Source organism: Scaptodrosophila lebanonensis, unplaced genomic scaffold (genome assembly GCF_003285725.1).
Source record: "Scaptodrosophila lebanonensis strain 11010-0011.00,11010-0021.00 unplaced genomic scaffold, SlebRS2 tig00000053-arrow-pilon, whole genome shotgun sequence".
Taxonomy (NCBI): Eukaryota; Metazoa; Arthropoda; class Insecta; order Diptera; family Drosophilidae; genus Scaptodrosophila; species Scaptodrosophila lebanonensis.
This window is the reverse complement of record NW_022060548.1, coordinates 8,034,026-8,046,779: the sequence shown is the minus strand read 5'-3', so window position 1 is coordinate 8,046,779 and position 12,754 is coordinate 8,034,026. Positions and strand designations below refer to the sequence as shown.

The 12,754-nt window shown below is 35.8% G+C and overlaps 1 protein-coding gene across 1 annotated transcript in view; it reads left to right on the top strand.

Moving 5' to 3' along the window:
- The first annotated feature begins 7,693 nt into the window (after positions 1-7,693).
- Positions 7,694-12,754, top strand: part of LOC115623365 (ras-like protein family member 10B) — a 69,021-nt gene continuing 63,960 nt past the window's right edge. Inside the window, exon 1 of the mRNA XM_030517651.1 lies at positions 7,694-7,826. The gene's annotated coding sequence lies outside the window, so the exon portion shown is untranslated. The remainder of the gene's footprint in view (positions 7,827-12,754) is intronic.

Below are 12,754 nucleotides of genomic sequence, written 5' to 3'. Positions count from 1 at the left end.
ATGTACTTAGAACGGTGCATATGGAACTAAGTTCGATTAAAAATTCAATATTATCCATGCGATGTGCGCGTGTTCGTCACGAATGACAGCCACGAAATTCCCACAATTAGGCTTTACCAATACACACACAGAACGGCCAATGTGTGTGGCTTCTTGTTTTCGCCCTCTTGCCTTGCCCTAGCAAGCGACCTGAACTTGTACTCGTATTTGAGTTCGCCTTGTACACGCGGCGTATACGCATTGTGAAATGGTCTTGAGGGCCTTGCTCAACATCTGTAGCATCTGTGCGTGGCAAACTTATGCAAATTTTAAAAGCATTGATTATTTTGTATCACAATGTCTGTGCCCCTTTTGTGGTTTGCGCTCAGTGGCTGCCCTGCCCCCCAATTCTGTACAGTGTATGTATGTACGTATCGACCTTAAAGTGAACTCTTGAATCGCCAGCCAGCCTAGATGGATAGTGTACTGGGCCCAATGCACTCGTACTTAAATGGGTTAAGGTTTCAAATGCCGGGCATTAACATGTCAGCAATCCCTTCGAGACATTTATCCAAATGCGAAAAGTGCCTTCAAAGCACTCACTGGGGTGTTGTGTTGAGTTGTTTAACAAATGGAGTATCTAGTTGAAAGTGAAATGAGTGGTGAGATTGTGAGACGGACAGACAGACAGAAGGACAGACAGAATTGGGCAATAGATTAATGTGAATGATGCTGGCAAACGAAAAGGATAAAAAGAGAGCACTAATCCAAATCCCCGACCAATGTGTTGGACTTTACAGAAAAGTAGAGAAACTTAACTTTAAGAAATTGTCAATTTAAACAATTTTCTTTATTTAGGTAAAACAATTTTAAAAAGATGAACAAAAAAGATATGATGGTACTTTTTTATGATAAATATAAATTAATCATATACGTGTACTACATCAGATGATTAAAAAACGTGAGCATAAATACAGAATTCGGAATATTCTTTAAAAACTTTACGAATAAAATGTATTTATCTGTGGCTTGCTAAGCACATAAATCTTTCTGCGTATTTTTAGTTAATTATTTATGTTTAGTTAATCTTGATTTGTTAGTTGTGTTTTTTTATTGTTTGATATTTACTGATTTATTTGGTGCGCTTAAAAACAACTATTTAATCCTTACACTATATGTAGTATGTGTACATATTGACTTGCGTGATGCGTGATTTCCTGGACTATTTACCTCTGCATATCAGAATTATTTATTTCAAGAATAATGTAAAGAATAAACTGCATTTTATTGCATTTATTGTTTATTTTATTTTTTATTGTTTTATACATAACTAAATATGTTTTTACACCAATACAGGATAGAGCCATTGTTGTGCTGGACCTAAAAATCAAAGGAACAATACGATCCCATAATGCCCATTCAATACATGATAGGCGTTTATAATTATGTTTGCGGTAAGTACTATTCTAAAGATTAATTAATTCATTTGTTTTTTTTTTATATTATTGTATGTTAGTATTCATCCTAAATTGAAATCTTAATTTATAGCCAGAGAAACTAAAACCTTCATGCTTCAAAAAAATATTTATTGTGAAATCAACTGGGAACTTTTTAAATATTATTAATATTTAATGACGCAATAATGCCAATACTGTGTACTTTATGCATTTATGCCGAGCCTTGATGTTTTAAAGTCTTTCTTCGTTTTTGTTAAGAGTCTTGTTTTGTTTTAAAAAGAGTTCAAAAAATCATTCTAGTTTTTGATTTCAATTGCTTCATTATTTCTTGTTAGCAGTCCATCTTAAGAAAGAAGGCCATTTTTAATTTGTAATCATATGAAAAAGGAGCTTTTCAACCAAATAAAAAATTGTAAAAAATAGTAAGTAATATAACTAATTCTAATTAACAGATAAATATGTACTTAATAGGATAGATTCCAAGCAGGCAAGCTATGCCCCGTTTGTGGGATTTCCCCGGAGAGAGAGAGAGTTCTGTTGAAATTAGGCATAGTCAGATCAACGGAAAATAATAAGTTTTTGGTCCACAAAGAACAGAAAAGTTAGGTAGGCTTAAGGAGACAGAGCAGTCTACATCGCCAATAATAAGGTTGTGTTGAAAAAGTGGTTGCTAATGATGATAGATTTAGAGAAAACACAACCTAAGCCATTACCAGCATTTCTAGTCGTAACTGATTAAGTGAACATTTTGTTTCAACTTTATTGTTATCAAAATGCATTTTTTTTTTGAATTGTGTTTGCATTATTAATAGAGTAAGTTTGAATATCGATTATCCAGCTAGATATGCGTCACTTAAAGTAATGATACATTATATATAAACAAGTATATCCAAATATCGAACACACTGTGTTAAATAATTAAAAATGGCGAACAAAAATGAACAGACATGCTCTAATACAAGTATGCGGACCCATACACAAGTGGCTTAATAAGTTTAAAACACGTACATTAAATCCAGACAACATATAGTATGACTGTTGAACTGCAAATTTCGCAGCTCCCCCTCAACGTCCTATTCACATGCACAGAAGGATGCATATGTGCGGTCAGATGAGAGCAGATATATGAATGCTGCCTGCCCGCAGCTGAGTTTGCTCTTCAGATTGCAGCGGCAATGCACACACACACATCAATATATATGTATATACATATGTATATGCATCACATGCATTATTCAAATACTAAACACAAAACTAGGCAGCCACTATCGATAGTTTGGTTTGTTGGTTCGTTAGTTGCTTGCGCCAATTAATGCGTTCGATTTGAACGTGACCTGGCTTGTGTACACATATATGTATAGGTGTGCATGTATTTATCGGATTATTCAGTTATTTGGCCATTTGGTAATGCCTTTTGTTATTATTGATTGAACTTTTAATTGGCTCTGCACATGAACGGTCAGTTCCATATCCATGCATAGCTTACATATTTAAAACCAATGCCACAAAGCCTGCTAAAATGTTGGATAGAAAAAAGACATACTTATAATAGCGGGGTTTTTTTTTTATTTATACCTATTCTATTGTAAATGCAACAGCTGAAAATGTAATTAAAATGCTGTTCAGCAATTAGCTGTGGCTATCAAAAATGTACCAAAAAGCGGAATTAATTGCTGTGAACAAAGCGGTTGTCAGTGGTCGTAGATAATATTATATATTTACATTGGCATTTATTTAAATAGTGTTCGATTGCTTTTAGTGTTGCCTTTAAATTAAATATGTTTTGACTTCCGCCAACGCAAATTATTTTCAATGTGTTTAATTGTATAAATAAAAACTGTTTTAATTAAATACCTTTTAATTAACGTATTTGGCTGTGAATTAAATTTGTTCACTGCTTGGAAAGACAAACATTTTGTAAATATTTTGCATGCATTTTTCAATTCATAGCAAACTTTGTCAACCAGTTAGTGGCCTGTTAAGCTGTGGTGACCAAATTGTGGCTTATTTGCTTTGCTTTGTTAAAAACTTTTTATTAGACTGAGCCTAACTAACTAAAATTGCTTAGTAGTTTATAATTATATAGACTCCATTTTGGGCCTCCTTTTGTTTCTTTTTCGCTTTTTATTTATAAATAAGTGCATGCATTTAGTTTGATTTAAATTTCTATAGAAATCTCTTCCTGTTTGCGGTTATTTGCAGTATTAAAGTATGATAAATTGTAATACAAAAGTTATTTATCAAATCCTTATAAGGATCAGCAAGAAAGGAGCGCGAATAATGCCACTACAGGCTCAAAATTGTACGCCATTTTAAACAATGTTTAAGAGTTTATTTTTATTTTGTGGCACTATTCTGATCTAGTTTCTTAAAACACGAAAAGTTTGTACAAACAAAGATTTGAAAATATTTTGACTTTTCTTATTGGCTTTCTGGAGCCTTACATCAACAATCTTTTACTTTTTAGTCTGCCGAGAAAGTCGAAATGGAAAAAACACTAACTTACATTTACGCTCATTTAATACAAATACGTAAAGGAATACTTAAGTGGAATCCTTTCAACTTATTCGTCCTCATTTATAAATACAAATCGTATTTCAAGCATATCCAACAGATAAATGAATTATCAGCAATATTCCGATGACAAGCAAAACCAAATCGCCAACATGTGCTCAACAGGAAACAAGACGACAAACAGTGACAATAATAGAAACTGGAAAATCATAAAAATTATTTTATATAATCCATCAAATGGGCAATAAATTACGGAATCAATACACGCCGTTCGCGTACAGCATGTCGCACGTATGCCGCATGCCGCATCGGTCTATGCGCAATTTTTATTAAACCCAAAATTAGAAATCAATAGCACAGAAATCTGTTAAATGACAAACCTACACACACTATATATGTATGAAAAGGGACGCAAGGACGCACGTACAGACACACACGGACACACAGTCAACCGTGCGTGTGCCATTTTATGGCGCAATATCTGCGTGTGTGTGTGTGTGTGTACAAATACATACATCTGTATAAACTCGTAAGTGTAAGGCAAGCCAAGAATTATTTGGTCGCATAAAATCAGAAATTATAACCTACAGCAGCAGGCGATAGCGATAGCGACAGCGACAGTGGCAGTCAGCAAGCCACGTCTATATGTATGTATGTCTGTACATATCTTTGTGAATGTATGTGTATGGGTGAGTGCATGTACGTGTGTCGTTTGACGGTTGTCGTCTCCCGTCTGCTGGCTGTTAGGAAGCTGGCACGCAATCAAATTTATGGCCAAGCAGACTAAAAATGTTGCGCACAATGGCAAAAGTGAAAGTAAAAACAAAATAGAAAAATAGGTAAAAATAGTTGCACATCAACGAATTTGAAATATACTAAAAATTATAAATATATGTAGGTATAACATACATAAATTATTGCTGTATTGCTTTAATTATTAATGAAAAAAGTATAGCATACTTCTCAGCAGCCCGATGGGTGCATATTGTTAGTAAAGGTCTTCGTAGAATGGAAGCTTACTGCAGCAGGCGCTGACCCAATTGGGATTCCTATACATCGTTGCGTTCTTCCTTCCGTCCTTCTTTGCTCAACACACATAATCATTAATTTTCGTTTCTAAAAATACTCGAATTTGTTGACCCTATTATTCACAATTTCATTTAAAACAAATAATTTCTTTCCCTTAAATTATTTTTTAAAGTTTCTTAAGCGCGTTTAATCTTGAATAATTCTCCAGGAGCTTAACCAAAAATGAAAGAAGCAAAACCCCCATAGTTCTGATAAAGTTTAGAAAAATAAGATGAGCAGGTATTTCAAAATCTTAATAATATGAGCATTATTTGAAAAAGAATTTAGAGAAAAATTGACCAATATGTATTTAAACACCTTGTTTCATATTTTGGAAACTTTTTAATAGTAATGACCTATAAAATAGAATAGGACCATAATCAGAAAATATTGCCGTCAAGCGTAGAATATACAAAAATTAACTAAAACATGATCATCCTTTTATGACTTCTCAGAATACAATTTTACTCTTTATGTGCAGTGTATATCGTAAAAATGGTTTCACGCTGATTGAAAATACATACATACATATAAACAAACACGTTGAGATGAGCTGTTAGTCCAAGAATTACAAATATATACATTATTTACTATATGGGTGCCGTGTCTTGTCATCAAGGCGATCTACAAAAGAAATGTTGACATTGTCATGAGCAGAAAAAGAATATGCGAGACATATCCGAAAAATGGCGTAAAAAGCACAAAATTTATTATTATTTATGTTTATGCGTCATGGTGTGAAGAGTGGTGAGGCGTGCCGGGAGGGGTTAAAGTGAAAGATTTCTCAAAACAGCATAACAACCCAAAGCCATAAATTGTCTGCACGAGAACGCTCTCGTCTATGTGTGTGTATGTGTGTGTGTGTGTCACTCCTTTTGTTGTCGCTGACACGCAGACCGGAAGTCGACGCCGTCGCCATGGCTCCTGCCACCGCCTCTGCCCTCAGCACCACACCGAGACAGTGTCAAAAGTTTAACGTTAAATTTATATGCTCTTCGTTGTTGTTGCTGTTGTTATTGTTATTGTGCTTCCTATTTTGGTTGAAGCTCCCACGCAGCGCCACAGAATTCACTATCTACAAATAGCATAAATTTTGTCAGTCTCTGTGGGTATGTGTGTGTGCGAGTATGTGCATGTGTGTGTAAGCAGGTCAATGCTTATGCCGATGCTTGGCCAACTTCTTAACAAAGAAGCTGAGCTGATGGCGCATTGCACATACGCCCTGTATTGTCAACATATTTGACCGCATCTTTTGTTTGCGACTCGCTCTACATGTGCGTATGTGCGTGCATGCGTGCGTGTATGTGAGTGAGCCACACAGTTGTCCACACGACAACGGCAACTAAACTCTTCTTTGTATTTGGCTTGCCTATATAAGTGGGCTGTGGAAGCAAGCCGCTTTCTCGTTGTTCGAAATTCGAAGTTGTTGTGTCGAACACTGCGCAGCGGCACTCTCGTGAGAGTTTCAGCACGTAGAAGAGAACAAGTATAAGAGCGGCGAGACAACAACTTTAGGTGTTGCCAGAATGTTTCGAATAGCCTTAAACGATTAAATAGCTTCAGAGTTGAGTAGGAGCGGGAATAAAAAAATTAAATTAAGGGATTATTCATTGATGATAAAAATAATAAAAACAAAATACTGTTAATTTTTTAAATGCATAAATATCTCCTCGCAACTATAAAATCTGTTCGTTTACATTTATTTTGCATAAGTTTTTTTTAATAAACCTATCGTTCAATTATATTAGAATTAACCATCTGTTTCAACATTATTTTATTAGTATACCAATACAACGTAAATTAAATACATATATTTTACGCCATTGCGTATTAAAATTTAGTTAATCTTAATTGTTGTATCACAAAATAGACTTTTAAGTTATATTTTCAAGCTAGTCTTTGTGATTTCTTCATTGGATACCATTACAACTTTTTTCTTCTTATATATATATTTTTTGCAGTGTATTTTTAAAATAAACCTTATATGGATGATAAGTAAGACTAAGGTGAATTTTGTCGCAACCCATTTCTTTTATTTGTTAATTTTTTTATGGTGTGGTAGAATTGCCCTAACTCCGATTTTTAATTTTATTGTAATTTTCATAAGCTTTTAATCTTTTATTTCATAAAATTTCTTTAAATAAATCTTAATTAAAGTAAAGTTAATGTAAATATACATACTTGTACAATACAAAACGTATTGCTAGTATGTTTAATAAAGTTTTTGCGAACATTTGAAACTATCTGGCAACGCTCTTTTATCAATTTAAGCCCTTCTCCAACCATTGCAGCCTAACTGTTGTGTCCCAGTAAGGAAAACAAAAAAGCATAACGGCCTCAAAATGCAACATGGGAGTTCTTATGCTCCGGAGCTCGTCCTCAGTCTCGCTCGCGCTCTCGCAGCCAAAGACACTCGCTCACAAGAACAACAGCAACAGCAACAACGAGAGCAAGAACGATAGCCAGCGCAGCAGCTGTTATAAGATCTCGAAACGACTCGTGCACGAGGCGATGACGCCGACAGCGACGACGACTGCGAGGCAACAGCAGAGCGCACATTGCAGAAAACATGCCAAATAAGTTCGATTTGAATTCAGTCAAAAATGGTCCATCGACGTGACATGAACAGCATCCCGGCCATTTGGCAGTTGTGTGTGTGTGCTATGCAAACCGTTTGCGCGTGTGTGTGCGTCTTCAAATGAAGAACAGAGAGCAGCTACAACAATACCAACAACAACCATAACAACAACTACGAAGCCAGCCAAACCAAACCAAACCAAATGTGAAGTGTGGCCAAGCCAAAGCAAAGTGAGTGCCCGTGTTCCTGTCGGTGTGCGTGCTGTTGTGTGTCTATGGCTGTGTAGGTGTGTGTGTGTGTGTGTGACAACGACAAATGTCCATAATGTTCTTTGGCTCTGCTGCTGCTGCTGCTGCTGCTGTTGGCTCTTTTGGTTCTGCTGCTTGTTTTTTTTTTGTTTTCTCCTCACTCCGCACTTCAGTTATTGTTGCTGCTGCTGCTGCTTGTTAGTGTTAAAAGCACGCAGCGTGAGTGCGCCAAAATAGAAGAAAGTGTTGCTGGGTAAAAAATAAAATAGAAAACTGCGACAATAACAAATATATACATAGATATATATATCGAAGAAAATGTGCCAAATCACCCACCAGCAACAACAGCAAGCAAACCAAAGCAAAAGAAATGCCATTTGAATAGTTAAGTAAGGAAAAAAAGAAGGAAAAAAGTTGCTCGCCTGTGTGTCTCGGCCTTTACGCGTGTGTGTGTGTGGATTTATGCAGCGTTAGTTACATAAGTTATCATCAACATCGCCGAAGTAGAGAGCGGAGGCGGCAACGCACAAAAGTATGCTACGCTTGGGTCTCAGCTGCCTCTGATAAGCAACCAGAAATATTACATATGTATGTACATATATGTATGTATGTACATATGTACTATTAGAGGCAACCCAAACGACAATTTCTGTGCAATCTGTGTCCTTTCTTAGTTGTTCAACAAGCCCATCACCCAGGCAACCATTGTTGGGGGAAAGTGTATGAAATTCTTGCTCATTAATAACGCATACGCACTGTTGGACTAACTGGTTGAGCGCTTTTATGTTCCAAGAAGTGTTATTAGCTTGTATAATGCTTGTCCAAGCTGGTAATGGCAATGGCAAATTTTGTTGCATATTCTAGAAATAGCGTCAACACTTCTCCAGTGCCACGACACTGCTGCAAATTTAATGTGAAATTCTCACTTCATTTAAATTTGTAAACATTTAAATTTCATTATTAAGTAACCGCATTTAGTTCCACTTGAGCGAACTTAATTTAAAAATGTACTTACATGTGGAATGACATTTGAAGTCTCAAATTCGTCTGAAATTCTTGCCAAATTCTGTTAAGAGCAGGAATGCATGAATTTAAAATTAAAATGAGGCACTCATATCACAAAGTTATTGTGTTATTCTAAGCATGTAGTGCTAATATACTTGTATGCTTGAATATGGTATTTGAGTATTTTATATTTAATATAATAAAAGAAACAAGTTAATTAAGAGCAGTTACAGAATTTAGATGTGTTAGTATTTCAGCAACAGACGGAACTAATGGTTTTATGTGTTGCGTTTCTGCAATTCTTAGAAAGCAAAGACTAAGCTAATAGTATATAATAGACTACAATTACATAACTTAAAATAATAACTCAGTGTAATTACATATTATTGGATAACTCTAACAAGTCAGAGCAAAGACCTTGTTATAAGTAAATTGTTTTGAGGTTTTTGTTTTATTCAGTTTTAATAGCTAGATATTTTACATCATTATTCCATTTTACTATTAACTATGCATTCAAGAAAATATATATCGTGTGCGTTTTACAAAATTTGGATTCCATTTTGAATAAAATGAGTGTCAGAAAAGGCAGACATGGAAAATGAAAAGATAGTCCAAGAGCAAATAAATGTTCCATTTAGTACAAAATATGCGAAAGGCTAACACATTTTTAATTTGATTTAAGAATTATTAGAGAAAAAGATCTTAGAAACTTCATTTGCAGTTTTTCTTTGAAACTATTTTCTTCCTTACCTTCTTATTCACCTGAAAGAATTTAAAATGAAGTTGAATTTGTTTTTCTAGTTCTTTAAGTTCGTTGTAGCTAAAGGCGTTTCATTGTTTACTGAGCTGAAAAGAATGAAAGCCTTAAAATATATTGAGTTGCTTTTAACTTTTGAACTCATTAAACAGCTGCCGTGCACCTTAACAAGCCGCTTCCCATATGCCATACACACACACACACACACACTCAAATACACACACCACCACCACCACAGACACTGTGGCACGATTCTGCTGCTCTAAGCAGCCAGCCAACCGTGCAATTTCCATTGGTGTTACATTTTAATTTTTCTCATATACACACGCACACATACTGAGGCACAACTTTGGCGAGCTCATTAAAAACAACAACAAAAGCCAGCTGAGCTAAAAAACTTTGTTGGCAAATCAGCAGTAGGCGAAGAGGCGGACCAGAACTTAAGGCAAGCCAACACTGACTGAGACTGAGTCTGATTCTGAGTCTGACTGACTGACAGACTGACGAGCTCAGCATGGTGCTGACGCAGCTGCCAGAGCGTAACGACATTATCAGGAGCGTGGGCGGGGGAGCGAAAGCACCAAACAAATTAAGTAGGAAAGAACATACAGACAGGAATGTGGCAGCAGCTTGGGTTAAAGATAAGATATTGAAGGTGCTGTCGGCAAGCGCTTGATAAATGTGTGCTCAATTTTGCATGCACATGCTATGAGCATATAAGTGGGTGTATGTATTGCGGGTGTCTGCGTGTGTATGTGTGTGTGTTAATTAGCCATACAACTGCTTACAGGCAAACAGAAACACACTTATAACAAATTTTGTTTATTTTGCTTGGCCTTTAAAATTCATTTCAATTGCGCAGCTGTTGAGAGAAGAAGAAGAACAATAACACAAGCAACAGCAGAAAGAACAACAACCACAAAGCCATACCAATTTTGGCAATTGTTTCGCAAAACCAACCAAAACTATGTGCGCGGCATGTAAAATGAAAATTTCATTTGCCCGCAAATATATGCTACTAAAATTTATATGCCTTTAAACGAATAATTTCGGGCCGGCTAGGTAGTGGATGGGGATGGGGATGGGTAGCGAGAAGAGGGTGCGAGTGCAAGAGCCAACCGCAATTAAATTATAATTAAATTTTCGTTAGCCCACGAAAAACACTTTTAAGCTGGCGTGCCACAATTCAGTTTTCGGCTTAAAAAGCGTTAAGGGAAAAATTTGCGCAACACTGATTCTTGGAGCTTGTGAGAATTAAATTAGGTCTAGCTAATTAAGCACTTGGCCAATTTTTTGGTTGCTAACAAATTTAAGTCAAAGAAGCATACAAGAAGCTAACAGTGCATTGTCACGCACACACAGATTCTTAAAAAGTATAAAACAAGCAAACAAAAAAAAAGGGACACACAAAGCTTGCCTTTAAAAATGCCATAAAAACGTGTTAAAACAACAAAGAAAGAAACAAACTTCAATGCTAAAGGTTGGTAGCGTGTGTACCATTTTCTTGCTAAAATATAAAGAAATATGTTGGCAGGGACTAGGCTAAGAAACACAACAACACGTACAACAATAACAAAAACAATAACAGCTGTACTAACAACAATAAAGCAGCAATTTCTGTGGCCAACACATAAAACATAAGCAACAACAAAAGCAAAACTACGAATAAAAGCAAAACAGGACTCGCAATAACAAACAACAGTAAGGCAACAACGTCGACGAGCAAAGCAACAGCAACAACCAAAACAACATCAGCAACAACAACAACAGGCAAACATAAAATAATGGGAAGATCGTAAAAAGTGCGGGAAGCAAAAAATAAATAAACAAAAATAGACGATACAGAAAAACGAAAATCATAATGATGATGGATTAACTGTTTTGTATTGTCCGTGTGTTGGTGTGTGTGTGTGTGTGTGCGTGCGTGTTTGTGTATGTGCGGGCGCGCGTGCCAATTGCAAAGTGTTGGACGTTGTACGTTGCTCGTACATATGTGTGTGTGCGAATGCGTGTGCGAGGGCGAGTGGCAAGCGGAAGTGGAACTCGCAGTGCAGCACAAAGTGGTGAAGGCAGCAGAAAAAGCAACAAACACAACAACAACAACTGCAAAGCAACTACTAAAGCACTAACAACAAAGCGGACATCAACAGCAACAGCAACAGCAGCAACAACAAAATCAACAGCTTCAGCTCCACAAAAAAAAGGTTAGTAGAACTCAACTCTGCACTCAACTTGTTTTAGTGCTGAGTTTTGTTTTGTCTTATTTTCGTTATTCGTTTCAATGCTTTGTTGTTTGTATCATGGACTATGTTTTGTTTCTTTTTTCTTTTGGTTGCTCCTGTATTATATCGTTCGGGTGGTTGTGGTCGTACGTGCATGCGGCTGAGCGCACTTCATGAAATCATTATTTATGCATTAATTATTAAAATGCGACCGACAACAACAGCAACAGCTAGCAACAAGAGCTAAACGTGGACGACAAGTGTGAGCGATAATCATTAATCTTGTATGCACATATGTGTGTGCGTTTGTGCGGTTGTGCCGCTGTCCAATTTTGCTTGTAATGCGGAAATGTGGGAATATGTTGTATATTATGAAGAGAACATATTCGGCAACAATGTGGAGTGCCACAAAAAAGGAAATGAAAGACAACAACATAAAAAAAAGAATTATGATGCGTGGGTTACAAGTATTGGCATTCCTATTTATTTATTAAGTCAACAAAAATGGCTGTTGATGTTGGGAAAAATGACAGAACGACGTAAACAAATAGATGGGGTAACAAAATAAATAAATCAAAAATGAATCAGAATAATAAATAGAGTAATGGCTTTGTGTGTGTTCGTGCGATATATAAATACAATTAATTACTCATTTTTCGTAAATATTTATTATTTTAGTAAATCCATAAGTTTTTTTTTGCATATAATACTGCTGTTTTTACTATTATACGTGTACCATTCCTCCTTCTTTAAACATATCGGAAGTCAGTCGACCATTGCTTCAAAATTATAAATTGTTTTTATTTATATTTCAGTTCAATAAATTCCGAAGCACCCTTTTTATTTATTACCAAGTAAATTTAACCGCAATAATATTTGTGTAAATATTTAAAACAATTTTGTGAACATATAAATTGTATTTTCGA